Raw genomic sequence first — 14,384 nt, 5'->3', positions numbered from 1 at the left:
CAATGCAAGAAAGCATCTCAATGTAGTCATCTTGACCACAGGAGAGAAGACTTCATCAAAGTCAATACCTTGTGCTTGCTTAAAGCCCTTGGCAACAAGCCTTGCTTTGTACTTTGGCTGGCTATCATGAGCGGTGATCTTCTACCTGTAAACCCATTTACAAGGTAGAGCCTTTTTGCCCTATGGTAATTTAACTAGCTTCCATGTCTGGTTTTTATGCAGAGCTGTCATCTCTGACTGCATGGCTGGCCAGTTTTATGACAGAGGTTTGTAGCACAGGTTTTGTGCAGGCAATTTGATACACAGATCTACACGGATTTGATCATGCATGTTGAGTGCTGATTGATTGCGCATTGGCTCTTGTTGAGCGGTTGATTGACTTATGGTTATTTTGGGTTAGATAGCCTTTCTACGCTGAAACTCTGGCGAAATTTTTCGAAGAGTTTTTTGCGCATCATTTATGCGATCTAGGTAGAGATTGTGGGTTGCACTCAGCATTTGCGTGCGGTGTTCTCTGGAGGTGGGAGATTTGTGTGTGTGTATGCATCGATACCGCATAGTGTGGGCTTGGTGATTAGCTCACAGATGTATGCTCTATGACGGCGTGTGTTCTTCTCCTTCCTCTTCTCTCCTGCACAGTTCCTTCAACTAGTATCAGAGCTCAGATCGAAGCTCTGATACCAATTGAAGGAACTGTGCAGGAGAGAAGAGGAAGGAGAAGAGCACACGACACACAGATATGGGTGGGGAGACTCAATCAGAGTGGCAGCTCCCCCTATACAGTATACTCACTATAAGTATAGGGTAACAGTGGACGGGCGCCCATGACATGGGCGACCAGTCAAAGCACATAGGCCTTAATCCCAACACTCATAATGGGTGTCTCCAATAGTTATTGTGCCAAAAAAGAACGAGAAACTCATAGTGTGCATGGATCTCAAGAAGGTCAATGCAGCCACTAGGAGGGACCATTACCCCTTGCCATATTCAGAACATGTGCTTGAAAGAGTTGCAGGGAAGGAAGCTTTTAGCTTTTTAGATGGGTACTCTGATACAATCAAATCACAATTGCACTAGAGGACCAAGCTAAAACGGCTTTTATAACCGAATTTGGAGTGTTCACATTTGTGTTATGGCTTTTGGCTTAACCAATGCTCCTACAACCTTTCAAAGATTATTAAACACTGCTTTTAGAGAACATTTGAGGGAGTTTTGCGAAGCTTTCTTAAATGACCTTTGTGTTTATTCCTCTTGGAAATAACATCTATCATGTTTACAAAAAGTGTTTGAGAAGTGCAGATTTTATCGCATCTCCTTAAACCCTTCAAATGTCAATTTTGGGTTAAACATGGAGTCATTTTAGGACATATAGTGTCCCAAAATGGGATTTTCGCAGATGAGAGCAAATTTAAAGCCATTGCAAAATTGCCACCACCTAAAAACTATAAAGGAGTTCAAACTTTCATGGGCCATGTTGGTTATTACCGACGGTTTATTAAAAACTTTGGCAAGATAGCTCGTCCATTGTACAAACTTCTTATTGAGTTTCACTGGACCATGGAGTGTGACCATGCTTATGAGTCATTGAAAAAGACCTTGACTAGCGCTCCTATTCTACGAGTGCCCGATTGGAATGTAATTTTCCATGTGCATATTGATGCGTCGATCTTTGCTATTGGGCGTGTTCTAGCTCAACTAGGAGAAGATAAACTCGACTACCCCATTAGCTTTGCAAGTCAGCAATTGAATGATGCCGAGAGAAACTACACCACTACAAAGAGAGAAGATTTAGCTATGATTTACACAGTGAAGAAGTTTTGCTACTACCTTCTTGCCAACAAGTTTGTTTTCTATGTGGATCATCAAGCCTTGTTGTATTTAGTAAATAAACCTTGTTCCACGGGAAAAATTACACAATGGTTGTTAATTCTTCTTGAGTTTGATTTTACCATTGTGGTGAGACCTGGTAAAAGACATGTCATGGCGGATCATTTGTCTCTCATACCCAATGGTGAAGCCCCTACTAGAGTTGATGATGAATTGCCTAATACTTATCTATTCCTAGTCGAGACCATACCTTAATGGAGTGAGAAGGTTGTGAACTTTTTAGTTAACGGTTTTCCACCCAAAGAGCTTCATAAGGATATAGCTCGAAAACTGTTAAAAGAATGCGAACCTTATTCTCTCATTGCATGAACTCTCTACAAGCTAGGGAAGGACAATATTCTTAGATGTTGTGCCCGCGAGGATGAGTATTTATACATATTGCAAGAAGCCCACATGGGTATAGCCGGAGGACATTTCTCAGAGGAACTAACTCCTAGAAAGGTGTTGCAATCAAGTTATTGGTGGCCTACCTTATTCAAGGATGCATCACTTTTTGCAAAAGGATGTGATGAATGCCAACGTTACAAGATCACACAACAAAAGGATAAGATGTCCTTACATCCTGTTAAAGTGACTCGACCATTTGAAAAATGGGGTTTAAACTTTGTAGGCCCAATTAGTCAGGCAGCTCGTAACACTCAATCTCGATATATTATTGTTGCCACTGAATATGTGACAAAGTGGACAGAAGCCAGGGCAACACGTAAGGCTGATGCAAGGTCAACTACCAAGTTTCTCTTTGAGAACATTATTACAAGATTTGGTCGTCCCTTTGAGATTTTTAGTGACAATGATACTCATTTTAGAAATCGAGTGATAAAAGAACTCACTACCAACTTCATGATAGCTCACCATAAGTCCACACCTATTATCCACAAGCAAATGGCCAAGTTGAGAGTACCAACAAGACCTTAATTTCTATCTTGACCAAGACTGTGGAAGCTCATCGCACAGATTGGGATTTGAAGTTGACTTCAGCTCTACGGGCTTATCATACTTCTTACAAAGTGTGGCTATTAATTGTACACCATTCAAAATGGTATATGGCAAAGAATCGATTATGCCAGGGGAGTTTGTAATTCCTAATCTGCACGTAGCTTCACAAGAAGGTTGGGATAGTAGCCCTTTAGATGAGCACTTATATATCCTTGAGAGATTAGATGAAGAAAGACAATTGGCTTTGAACTTGTGGAGAAAGATAGAAGGAAGAAATGGTTTGGACCATCATCTAAAGAACAAAGATATCAATGTTGGTGATAAAGTCCTTATGTATGGAGTGCGTAACGAAACAAAAAGTGAAAATATGCGAAAAAAGGACCATATAGAGTATGTGAAATCACCCCACACGGAACCATTCGTGTGGAGACTCTGTTGGAGTTGAAACCATTGGATTCCTCAATGGTAGCAAATTTAAAAGATATTATGATCCTTTAAGCCAAGAGGAGCTACATGCCATCCATTAAAAAAAGGCAGCCAAGGCACAAACAGAATTGAAGAAACTACAAGCTCAAGCTGAGGCTAAGAAGCGACAACAAAGCATAAGAGCCAACGAGAGGCCAACCTTGGAGTTATACGTGCATTCCACGTTGAAACAAAGGATGATTGGTTGGACTCTGACACACCTCTATGATACCCTATTGAGCTAAATAGCACCTATGAAAAAGTGCTATATAACACCTGATTGGACACGGGTGCTAAGTATAATCTGCTATCATATGGGGTGTGGTGTCAATTAGGAAATCCATCTTTATCTGAAATTATTATCGAAGTCAAGTGTGTCAACAAGATTTTTTAAATCTGGAACACTTATGCCAGTTATGACAACGGGGTTGTAGCTCAAGACTTTTTGGTCATTCTTGTTGGAACTATGGAGGGTAATATAAACCTAAGACGCACGTGGATGATAGCCACCAAATGCACTATCGATTGGGGGACTGGGGGTGTCACAACGTAGAAACCAACTCTTAGACCTACTACTCAAGCCATAGTCCCTGAGATATTGCCTCTTAAGGGAATTAAAACCCAAAACATTGCATGTCCAAGAGGTTGAACCATATGTCCCTATAGCCCAACTCTCTAGAGCTTCAACTTCTGTAGTTGAAATAAAGCTTGAGATACACATGACCCATCCTAATATAACAAAGAAATCATACAAGTGGATCCCTAAAGCTTCTTTAGCGACCATGGCTGCGACCATGGTTGATGCTAAAAAAATGAGCCTTTTAAGAAACACCCCACTCTCTACCGAAAATGTAAGAAAATGTTGTGTTGGATTCCTAAACGACTATTGGAAGCCCAACGCTACTATCAAGCAAATGATCAAATCTGGGTGCCAAAACATAGATTGTGTCATTACCTATCACCTGACCCATGTGAGTCAAATCTTGTGACGACAAAGCAGATGGAAGATCGTGGGAAGGGAAAAATCACAGCACACTATACACCGAATCCGGAACTAGTATGGGTTCCCAAGCAAGAAAGGCTTGTTTCACTCAGCTCAACCATAGAAAAAACAAATGAAGCTTCTTTCTCTTCATGTAGTTCCTATACGGAAATAGAAGCTTCGACACAACCTCCACCTACCATTGTACATATTTATACAAAAAAGAAAGAGTTTGCACCTCCCATTGTAAGTTCACCACCTACAACAAAGTTGCAAATAAAATCATGGGAGAGTACCTTACCACCCTTGCAACTAGATAATACGCATAGGGTGGTCAAAATCTATTGGTTAAAGCCTTCACCCATAACAACTTGGAACAATTGGTTTCAAAAGGTGACGACATCATTCCAAAAGGTATGATCTACCCAAGGAAGGGGGGAGTGTTTGCTGACAGCCATTATTCACTTGCTTCCCTCTTAACCTGTCTCCCTGACCTCTCAATCTCCAATCTTAGGGAATGTATATATAAAGCCTTATACTCACAAGACAAAAATAAAAAAGTAAAAGAGAAAGATCCACCAAACAAAAATCTAGAAACCTACGAGCTCTATACATAACACAAAATCATAAAAACACATTATGCACAAAGACACAACCTTTTGACACGACCCTGTGGGCGTCTGTCGCACGTGTCAATGCAAGGAACTTGCCGATACACTGTGTGCGAGCCACAAATGGCTCCAATTACACAACAAGCCTAAACTAGTAAGCTCAAAGATGGCCATGGTGTGTCACTCACCGCTCTACGCTTGCTGTCGTGGAGGATTCCTCGCTGCGAAGAAGAGGGAGACGCCGCTATGTCGCGCTCAACCGCCTCACCGCCGTCGTGCCGCTGCAATGCTCGATCGCTCTCTCTCTCTCTCTCTCTCTCTCTCTCTCTCTCTCTCTCTCTCTCTCTCTCTCTCTCTCTCTCTCTCTCATACACACACACACAAGGAGATGAAGAAGAAGAAGATGGAGATGGAGCAAGAGCACTCTTCAATTGCACAAATGAGAGAATGAGTGATTTTTAGGTTTAGTTGACTTTTATATGAGCTCGCCCCATTCACACTTGGGCGCCCATGCTTAGCCGACTAATCCCTTGAATGTTTTAGTTAGAGTGCGCCTCTCATCGACAATCACTCTTACCCTTTTGCTATTGGACCGACAAGCCCCGTACCTGACTCTACCAAATAAATAATACAGCGTCCGTTGTAGGCGATAGGAATGTGCGTGATGGTTAACATGCCCCCCTTCCTGATGTAGATTCCGTTCTCGGAAGCTATTGAGTTGAAGCGTGTTCGTCGAGGTGGAAGAGCATTTGAGATGAATGTCCTTAGCCTTCTTCAGCCACTGCAAAATCAAACAACATTGGCACAGTAATTGCATTCTCATATACAATTAAAAGGCATATGCAGTTTTAGGCAGACAAATTGATTGGTAACATAATTTTAAACCATTTGTCAGCAATAAACATTAAATTGCAATATAATCAAATGCATAACAGATGTAAAGGTAGAAATTAAACAAGTCTGGGGTCGCTAATTTAACGACTGAAAGCCACTAGAGATCGACTATTAATACCATGGGTAAGCTTCTTAATTTTCTATGGTCAACTAAGTTGTTTAATAGCGAGAGCCAAGTATTTCATGTTCGAGGGCTAACTAGAGGCTATACCTAGAAAACCTTGTAGTTAAGCTACGATAAAAGAAATTTCTCATGAAATCATCGCTTGACTGATTAATTTTTCTTTGACCCCCCAAAGTCTTTTCACAGTGATTCAATTTTGATGTGTGTGCTTATTTTGTACGCCTTGGGTTTTTTGCTTTTCAAGGAAAAGCGCCCACTGGGAACCTCTAGGGCTCTAGTACCATAGGCAATACATGTGAGTGAAGTACCAAATCAAGCTGAGATTTCTCTTCTAGCTTAAGATTTCACATTGTGGCACTGTTTGTTCGTTTTCAGCATTTTAATTTTGTAACTTTGGGGGGTCATATAACATTGTTACCCTCCCCAGGCTCATCACACTAGTAAACTCCCTTTATAATACTTAAGCTAATGGTCAATAGGGACTAAGCCCTAGTACATTTCACACAATGTTGCCTAAATTGGATTAAGAACCTAAGTAACCATTAATTATTAGGAAGGCATTTCCCATGGTATTAAGAGAAGATCTCTAACACCTAACTTGGTCAAACTATCTTAGTCAGACTGCTTGATTTTTAAACCTAGACAAGTGATTATGACAAAAAATTACATTGAATTTAATGGTTGATACTAAGCAAATGTGTTGAATATTATGCTACCAATCATAATTAAAGCAGACAAACATGGATGCAAAAAAGATAAGGGGCAATGCTAATGGACAAGAAACACATGTTTGTGTTGATGGTCGCGCTTGATTTGAAGTGTGAACGAGAGAAAGATTCCATGAAGGTCCAAATCCTAACAACAGCAACACGTTCCTGTACACACTAGGAAACACAAAGAATACCTCTAGGAGGCACGTCAGTGGGAAAAGGTACCAACACTTATTGAACACAACAAAAAGAACATAAGGAACCCTAACCTAATTATTTGCACTCCCCCTAGAGAGTCAAGGGAATAGGATATTGTAGAGATTGAGGGGAAACCCTAGGGCTAAACCCCTATCCTCGTTGTCGAGATAAACAAAGTCATCATCCATGAGACCATATGTGTCATCCGTGTAGTCATGTAAATCTTCTTCTTCATCATAGGTACCCATGTTTACTAAGAAGGTCACTAGACGTCTATAGTCATCTTGGTCAAAAGGGTAGGCTTGTGCAATGGGAGAAACGTTCTCTACTAAGTATGGATCAGTCGTGGTCAAGAGACGTATCAGCCATACTAACTCCTCGAAATTCCTCTCACATGCTAGCGTACCTACCAAATCCCATTCACATGCAAGCACCGGAAAGACCATGTGAAACATTTGTGAAAAGTAATGAGGGTACCTCTCACCCAAGGCAGGAGTGGATGACTCTAGCATACTAGCCATATCTGTACACATAAATAGATGATGGTTAGAGTGCAAATATTACAAGGGTCTTTGTTCTTGTGCATAATGTGTTTTTATGATTTTGTATTATGGCTCTTGCTCTTTTACTTTTTTATCTTGTTTTTGTGAGTGTAAGGCTTTATATATACATTCCCTAAGATTGGAGATTAAGAGGTCACGGAGGAAGGTTGAGAGGGAAGCAAGTGAATGATGGATGTCAGCAAACACTCCCCCCTTCCTTGGGTAGATCATACCTTTTGGATTGATCTCGTCACCTTTTGAAACCAATTGTTCCAAGTTGTTATGGGTGAAGGCTTTAACCAATAGTTTTCGACCGTCCTATGCGTTTCATCTAGTTGCAAGGGTGGTAAGGTACTCTCCTATGATTTTATTTGCAACATTGTTGTAGGTGAAGAACTTACAACAGGAGGTGCAAACTCTTTCTTGCTTGTATGGATATGTACAATGGTAGGTGGAGGTTGTGTTGAAGCTTCTATTTCCGTATAGGAACTACACGAAGAGCAAGAAGCTTCATTTGATTTCGATGTCTCTGAGCTAGGTGGAACAAATCGTTCTTTCTTTGGTACCCAAACTAGCTCGGGAGCAGGTGTGTAGCATTCCGTGATTTTTTTCTTTCCGCGATCTTCAATTTGTTTTGGAGCCACAGGATTGAGCTCACATGGGCTCCGTGACAAGTAAGAGCACAATTTACGTTTTGGCAACCAGATTTGATCATTTCCTTCATAGTAGCCTTGGGCTTCCAATAGTTTTTTATGAATCCAACGCAACGTTTCTTTACATTTCTTGGGGTGAATGGGACGTCTCTTACCAGGCTCCTGTCTTTTAGCACTGGCTATGGTCGCTAAAGAAGCTTTAGGGACCCACTTGTACGTTTTCTTTGTTATATTGGGATGGGTCTTGTGTGTCACAAGCTTTATTTCAACTATATCAGTTGAAGCTCTAGAGAGTTGGGCTATGGGGACATATGGTTCAATCTCTTGGACATGCAATGTTTTGGGTTTTATTTCCTTATGAGGCAATATCTCAGGGACTATGGCTTGAGTGGCATGGCTAAGAGTTGGTTTCTGTGTTGTGACACCCCCTGTCCCCCAATCAATAGTGCATTTGGTGGCTATCATCCATGTGCATCCTAGATTTATATTACCCTCCATAGTTCCAACAGGCATGACCAAAAAGTCTTGAGCTACAACCCCATTGTCATAACTGACAGAAGCGTGTCAGATTCCAAAAACTAAAGTTTTTTTCTTGTTGACACCCTTGACTTGGATAATACTCTCAGATAGAGGTGGCTTCCCTAACTGACACCACACCCCATATGATAGCAGATTATATTTAGCACCCGTGTCCAATAAGGTGTTATATAGCACTTTTCCATAGGTGTTGTTTAGCTTAATAGGGTATCATAGAGGTGTGCCAAAGTCCAACCAATCCTCGTCGGTTTCAACATGGAATGCATGTGTGGCTCCAAGGTTAGCCTCTCGTTTTCGTCTTATGCGTTGTTGTCGCTCCTTAGCCTCAATTTGAGCTTGTATCTTCTTCAATTCTGTTTGTGCCTTGGCTGCCTTTTTGGTATGGATGGCATGTAGCTCCTCTTGGCTTAAAGGATTATAATATCTTTGAAATTTGCTCCCATTGAGGAATCTTGGTTTCAACTCCATCAAGAGTCTCCACACGAATGGTTCCTTGTGGGGTAATCTCACATACTCTATATGGTCCTTTTCCCGCATATTTCAACTTTTTCTTTTTGTTATGCACTCCATACACAAGGACTTTATCACCAACATTGATATCTTTGTTCTTTAGATGACCGTCAAACCATTTCTTCCTCCTATCTTTCTCCACAAGTGCATTTTGCACAACTAATTGTCTCTCTTCATCTAGCCTTTCAAGGAATATAATCGCTCAACTAAACGGTTACCATCCCAATCTTCTTGAGAAGCTACTCGAAGACTAGGAACGACAAACTCCCATGGCATAACCGCTTCTTGTCCATACACCATCTCAAATGGTGTGCAGTTAATTGCAACTTTGTACGTGGTACGATAAGCCCATAGAGCTGATGTAAGTTTTAAATCCCAATTGTGCGATGAGCTTCCACCGTTTTGGTCAAGATAGAGATTAAGGTCTTGTTGGTGCTCTCAGCTTGGCCATTTGCTTGTGGATAATAAGGTGTGGACTTATGGTGAGCTATCATAAATTTAGTAGTGAGTTCTTTTATTTCTCCATTTATAAAATAAGTACCATTGTCACTCACAATCTCAAAGGGACAACCAAATCTTGTAATAATGTTCTCAAAGAGAAACTTGGCAGTTGACCTCGCATCGGCCTTACGTGTCACCCTGGCTTCCGCCCACTTTGTCACATAGTCAGTGGCAACGATAATATATCGAGATTGAGTGCTACGAGCTGCCGGACTAATTGGCCCTACAAAGTCCAAACCCCATTTTTCAAATGGTTGAGTCACTTTAACAGGATGTAAGGGCATCCTATCCTTTCGTTGTGTGATCTTGTAACGTTGGCATTCATCACATCCTTTTGCAAAAAGTGATGCGTCCTTAAATAAGGTTGGCCACCAATAACCTGATTGCAACACCTTTCTAGCTGTTAGTTCCCCTGAGAAATGTCCTCCGGCTATACCCATGTGGGCTTCTTGCAGTATATATAAATACTCATCCTCACGAGCACAACGTCTAAGAATATCATCCTTCCCTAGCTTGTAGAGAGTTCCTGCAATGAGAGAGTAAGGTTCACATTCTTTTAACAGTTTTCGAGCTATGTCTTTACGAAGCTCTTTGGGTAGAAAACCATTAACTAGAAAGTTCACAATCTTCTCACTCCATTTAGGTATGGTTTCGACTAGGAATAGAGAAGTATCGAGCAACTCATCATCGACTCCAATAGGGGCTTCACCATTGGGTATGCGAGACAAATGTCCGCCATGACATGTCTTTTACCAGGTCTCACCACAACGGTAAAATCAAACTCAAGGAGAATTAACAACCATCGTGTAATTCTTTCCATGGAACAAGGTTTATTTACCAGATACAACAAGGCTTGATGATCAACATATAACACAAACTTGTTGGCCAGAAGGTAATAGCGAACTTTCTTCACTGCATAAATCATACCTAAACCTTCTCGCTCTGTACTGGTGTAGTTTCTCTCGGCATCATTCAATTGACGACTTGCAAAGCTAATGGGGTAGTCCAGTTTATGTTCTCCTGGTTGAGCTAGAACACACCCAATAGCAAGGTTTGATGCATCAATATGCACATGGAAAATTACATTCCAATCGGGCACTCGTAGAATAGGACCACTAGTTAAGGTCTTTTTCAATGACTCATAAGCATGGTCACACTCCGCAGTCCATTGGAACTCAATAAGAAGCTTGTACAAAGGATGAGCTATTTCGACAAAGTTTAAAATAAACCGTCGGTAATAACTAACGTGGCCCATGAACCTTTGAACTCCTTTATAGTTTGTAGGTGGTGGCAATTTAGCAATGTCTTTAATTTTGCTCTCATCTATCGAAATCCCATTTTTGGACACTATATGCCCTAAAATGACTCCATGTTTAACCCAAAATTGTGTAAGGTTTCCAGTTTCTGAAACCTTAAAGATTGTATAAAGCTTAATCAAACTAATATGATTATTGAAAAAGCAATGTAGAATTGTCCGACCGTGGCAAATATTGGTATTTTTGGAATTTAAAGCACAGCAAACCCCGGGCTAGAATTTTTCAGAACCGAATTCCGATAAAATCTGGAGAAGTTACGGGCTTTGAAAGGTTACACTAGGAATTAAATTAGTTAAGTAAAATTAAATGGTTTCAAAGTATTGTCCCAACTTGTTAACAGGTATTTCTATAACAAGGTTCTCATCTAGGTTGGGTTGTGGATCTAAGTGTTCCTCCTCTATTGGCATCTCCCCAACTCCATCCATCTATGCAAATTGTGGTAGCCCAAACTTTACTTCTCCATTAAAGAAGGCTCGAAGAGCTGAGACTAGCTCAGGGTCTTTATATAGTTTGGACATGATGGTGGTTCTAACTTCTGAAGACATGAAATCCATCAATTTGGCAATGTTTAACGGCACCTTTTGGCCTTGAGTCCCTTGATGTGGGGAAGATGGGATCTCCATTTCTTCGATAGGATCAAGTAGTCCCTCTATAAACATTCTTTCCATCAAGAAGTGAGTACGCCCACTTTCCCATGACTTTAAGTCACTTTCTTCTTGGATGACACTAGGTATGGCTAAGGGTCTATGGACTTGGTGAGGTTTATTGTTGCGTAGGAAACACAGTGTCTATAATCTGGATCTGCCTAGGTGTTGGTTCTAGATCCCTTTGGGTATCTTCTACCAAACTCCTTAATTGCTTGACTCGCTCAATCTCCTCCGTAGGTTTTGGATAAGTTCTTATTTTCTTCTTGGATCCTAGCCATTGTGGCTCATGAAGATCTTCCTTGTTGGTTTCTATCTTAGTGGTCATTTTGGTCTCCATGGTTTCACCTGAATCAGAATCCTCTTCAGCTTTATTCATATATACGGGTTCGCCACCAGTCCCTATGTTGGTCTTTGAACTGGGGTCTAACTTCGCTGCTTTTTGCGATCTCTTCCTTCGTGTTTTCTTCTTTTTCTGAGATTGGGTAATTGATGTCGTGTCTCTTTCCTCAAGAATATAATTTTGTTTTTGGAGCATCGATCGTGTGAGTACGTTTACTGGTACCACAGGTGTACTTTGTGATGGCTCCTCGGTAACCTCAATCAAGTTTAATGGCGTGATCTTCGGTGCATTTGAATTATCATTGGGCAATCAAATTATCTATGCCACATCGATTACACATGAGTATTGGCATTGTAGACGTGCTCGCTTGATTGGTTTGCATTAGTGTGGAGTTCTTTTATAGCCTAATAGGACACTTGGCTACACTATGTGGACCTCCACACTCATAGCATTGAAGAGGTGGTCTCTTAGCAGTGTAATTGATATTTTGGCCTCTTGCTGCAAGAGCAGCTACTTGATAGACAGGTTTGAATTGTCCCCTATAGTCTTCCATGTAGTATTGTGGACTTTTTTCAAGCACATCCATCCCATAGGCAATATTAGGATCTATATCTTCCTCACAGCCTTACAAACAAGCAATAGATGACTCACAACCCACTTGATTCACTGAAGTGATTCTCGAATGTGGTGGTTTCCGTCCTAGCACTAGAGGTGGTAAGGGTGTTGTTTGAACAACATTTTGGGCCCTAGGGACCATGTGTTGTGCTGTTTGTTCAAGAGGTGGGGCCGGCATCAATGCAGGCACTCGAGGTGTGTCTGTCCATGCTAAGGTTGGTCTATTGGCCATCGCGCGCTTAAATACTACGCAATCCTTAGCTTGATGACCATACCTCCCACAGGCATTGCAGTTCCCATTGAATTTTACTTTAAAAGTAGGGCATTCACTCGTACTATGCGGTCCATAGCATACTGAGCACCATTGTTGCTCCCTTCTTGGATACATATGATTGTTTTGCAGAGCACGATTGTCTCTAAGACTGTCTTGAATAGCCTTATGCTTGCGAGCTAATAGATTTAGGCTCAACAGACACTCTTTCTCCTGAATCATTAAATTATCCTCCAATTGGATCGCATTGATGGTGACTGCTTCCCAAGTGGTGATACCTCTAATGACTAGGCCATTGTACATATCCTCATGTCGTAATCTCCGAATGAATCTATCGAGTAATTGATTATTATTGAAGCGCTCATTTGGATTACAATGAGAATTCAAATGCTTCAAGCGACTAATAAAATCTCTCACCGACTCTTCTTCCTCTCGTTGGGCTTTTTGAAGCTGAGAGGCTACACCCCAAAGTACTCCCTCTTGTATGTATTCTTTCAAGAACAGTCTCCTAAGAGTAGGGTAAATCATTTTTTCTTACACCCTTAGGGTTCTATACCAATCCCCAGCCTTTCCACTTAAGGTTAGGCTTAAAGCATTGCTCTTATGCAAGTCATTGTGTTCTCCTAGAGAATCGCATATTTGTTCAAACACTTCGATATGCTTTCTCACATCCCCGTCTCCACTAAATTTTTGTGTGAGCTTGGCTATTTGTATTGCCTTACTTCAAGGCTCTCTATCAGGCATGTTATGCATATTCTCAGCAATAGATCGACCAATAGCTTGAGCAAATGTTGCCAAGTCACCTAAGTGAGCACACACCGTGGGTGAAGGTGCTCTAGAGACTACATGTGGAGTAGGTATTGGCATTGGGCTTAGCGCATAGGAAGCCCTTGGGTTCCACGTTGGATACGATGTTGTGCCATGTGGTGGCCCAAAGTTCATGTGTGGCCCTAGGCATAGCAGACATCGGATGTGACATGCTAATGCTAGCCGGTATCGTCCCATGGAAATAAGAGCTTGGGTGTTGTGGTTGTGGAGCATAAGTTGTTGAAACAATGGGAGGGGTAGGGACTAGATGAGTACAAGGACCCATGGGTGTATATGATTGGTACACACTTGTAGGTACTGTTGCAGGAATTCAGCTACCATGTAGCGGTGCTTTACTAACAAATGAGGTCCATGGCGTGTTTCTTGGCATGCCCATCATTGGGGTAGGCATGGTAGCTATAGTGTCATCAAGGGAAAGATGAGCTAGACTTGGAAAGGTAAAGCTATCACTTGTGGGCTTAGATTGCACTGAGACCCCTAGAGAAACAACATATGGAGGATCCATCGGACTTACCAAGGGAGTCTCCATTTGAAATAAGTTCGGTTGTTTAGACTTTCCTGTATCCAAGAATCTCATGAGACCCGTTGAAGGCATGTTGATCCCCTTGTTCTGTCTCTCTAACTCAATGACCCTATGGATGACCTCACAAACTCTTTGTTGTTGATCCTCCACACTAGTGGCACCCATTGTGGATTATAGGACATCTAACCAACCCACGTGATAGGTGTGACATGTGTATAGGTCGGTCAGAGTTTCCATTTGTAGTTCGTACTCCCAGTTCTCATTTAAGAACGCTCCATCTAGGATTGAGGTGCT

The sequence above is a fragment of the Adiantum capillus-veneris genome, chromosome 27 (assembly GCF_014529385.1).
Source record: "Adiantum capillus-veneris isolate H3 chromosome 27, ASM1452938v2, whole genome shotgun sequence".
In the NCBI taxonomy this organism is placed as follows: Eukaryota; Viridiplantae; Streptophyta; class Polypodiopsida; order Polypodiales; family Pteridaceae; genus Adiantum; species Adiantum capillus-veneris.
This window is presented reverse-complemented; position numbering follows the sequence as displayed.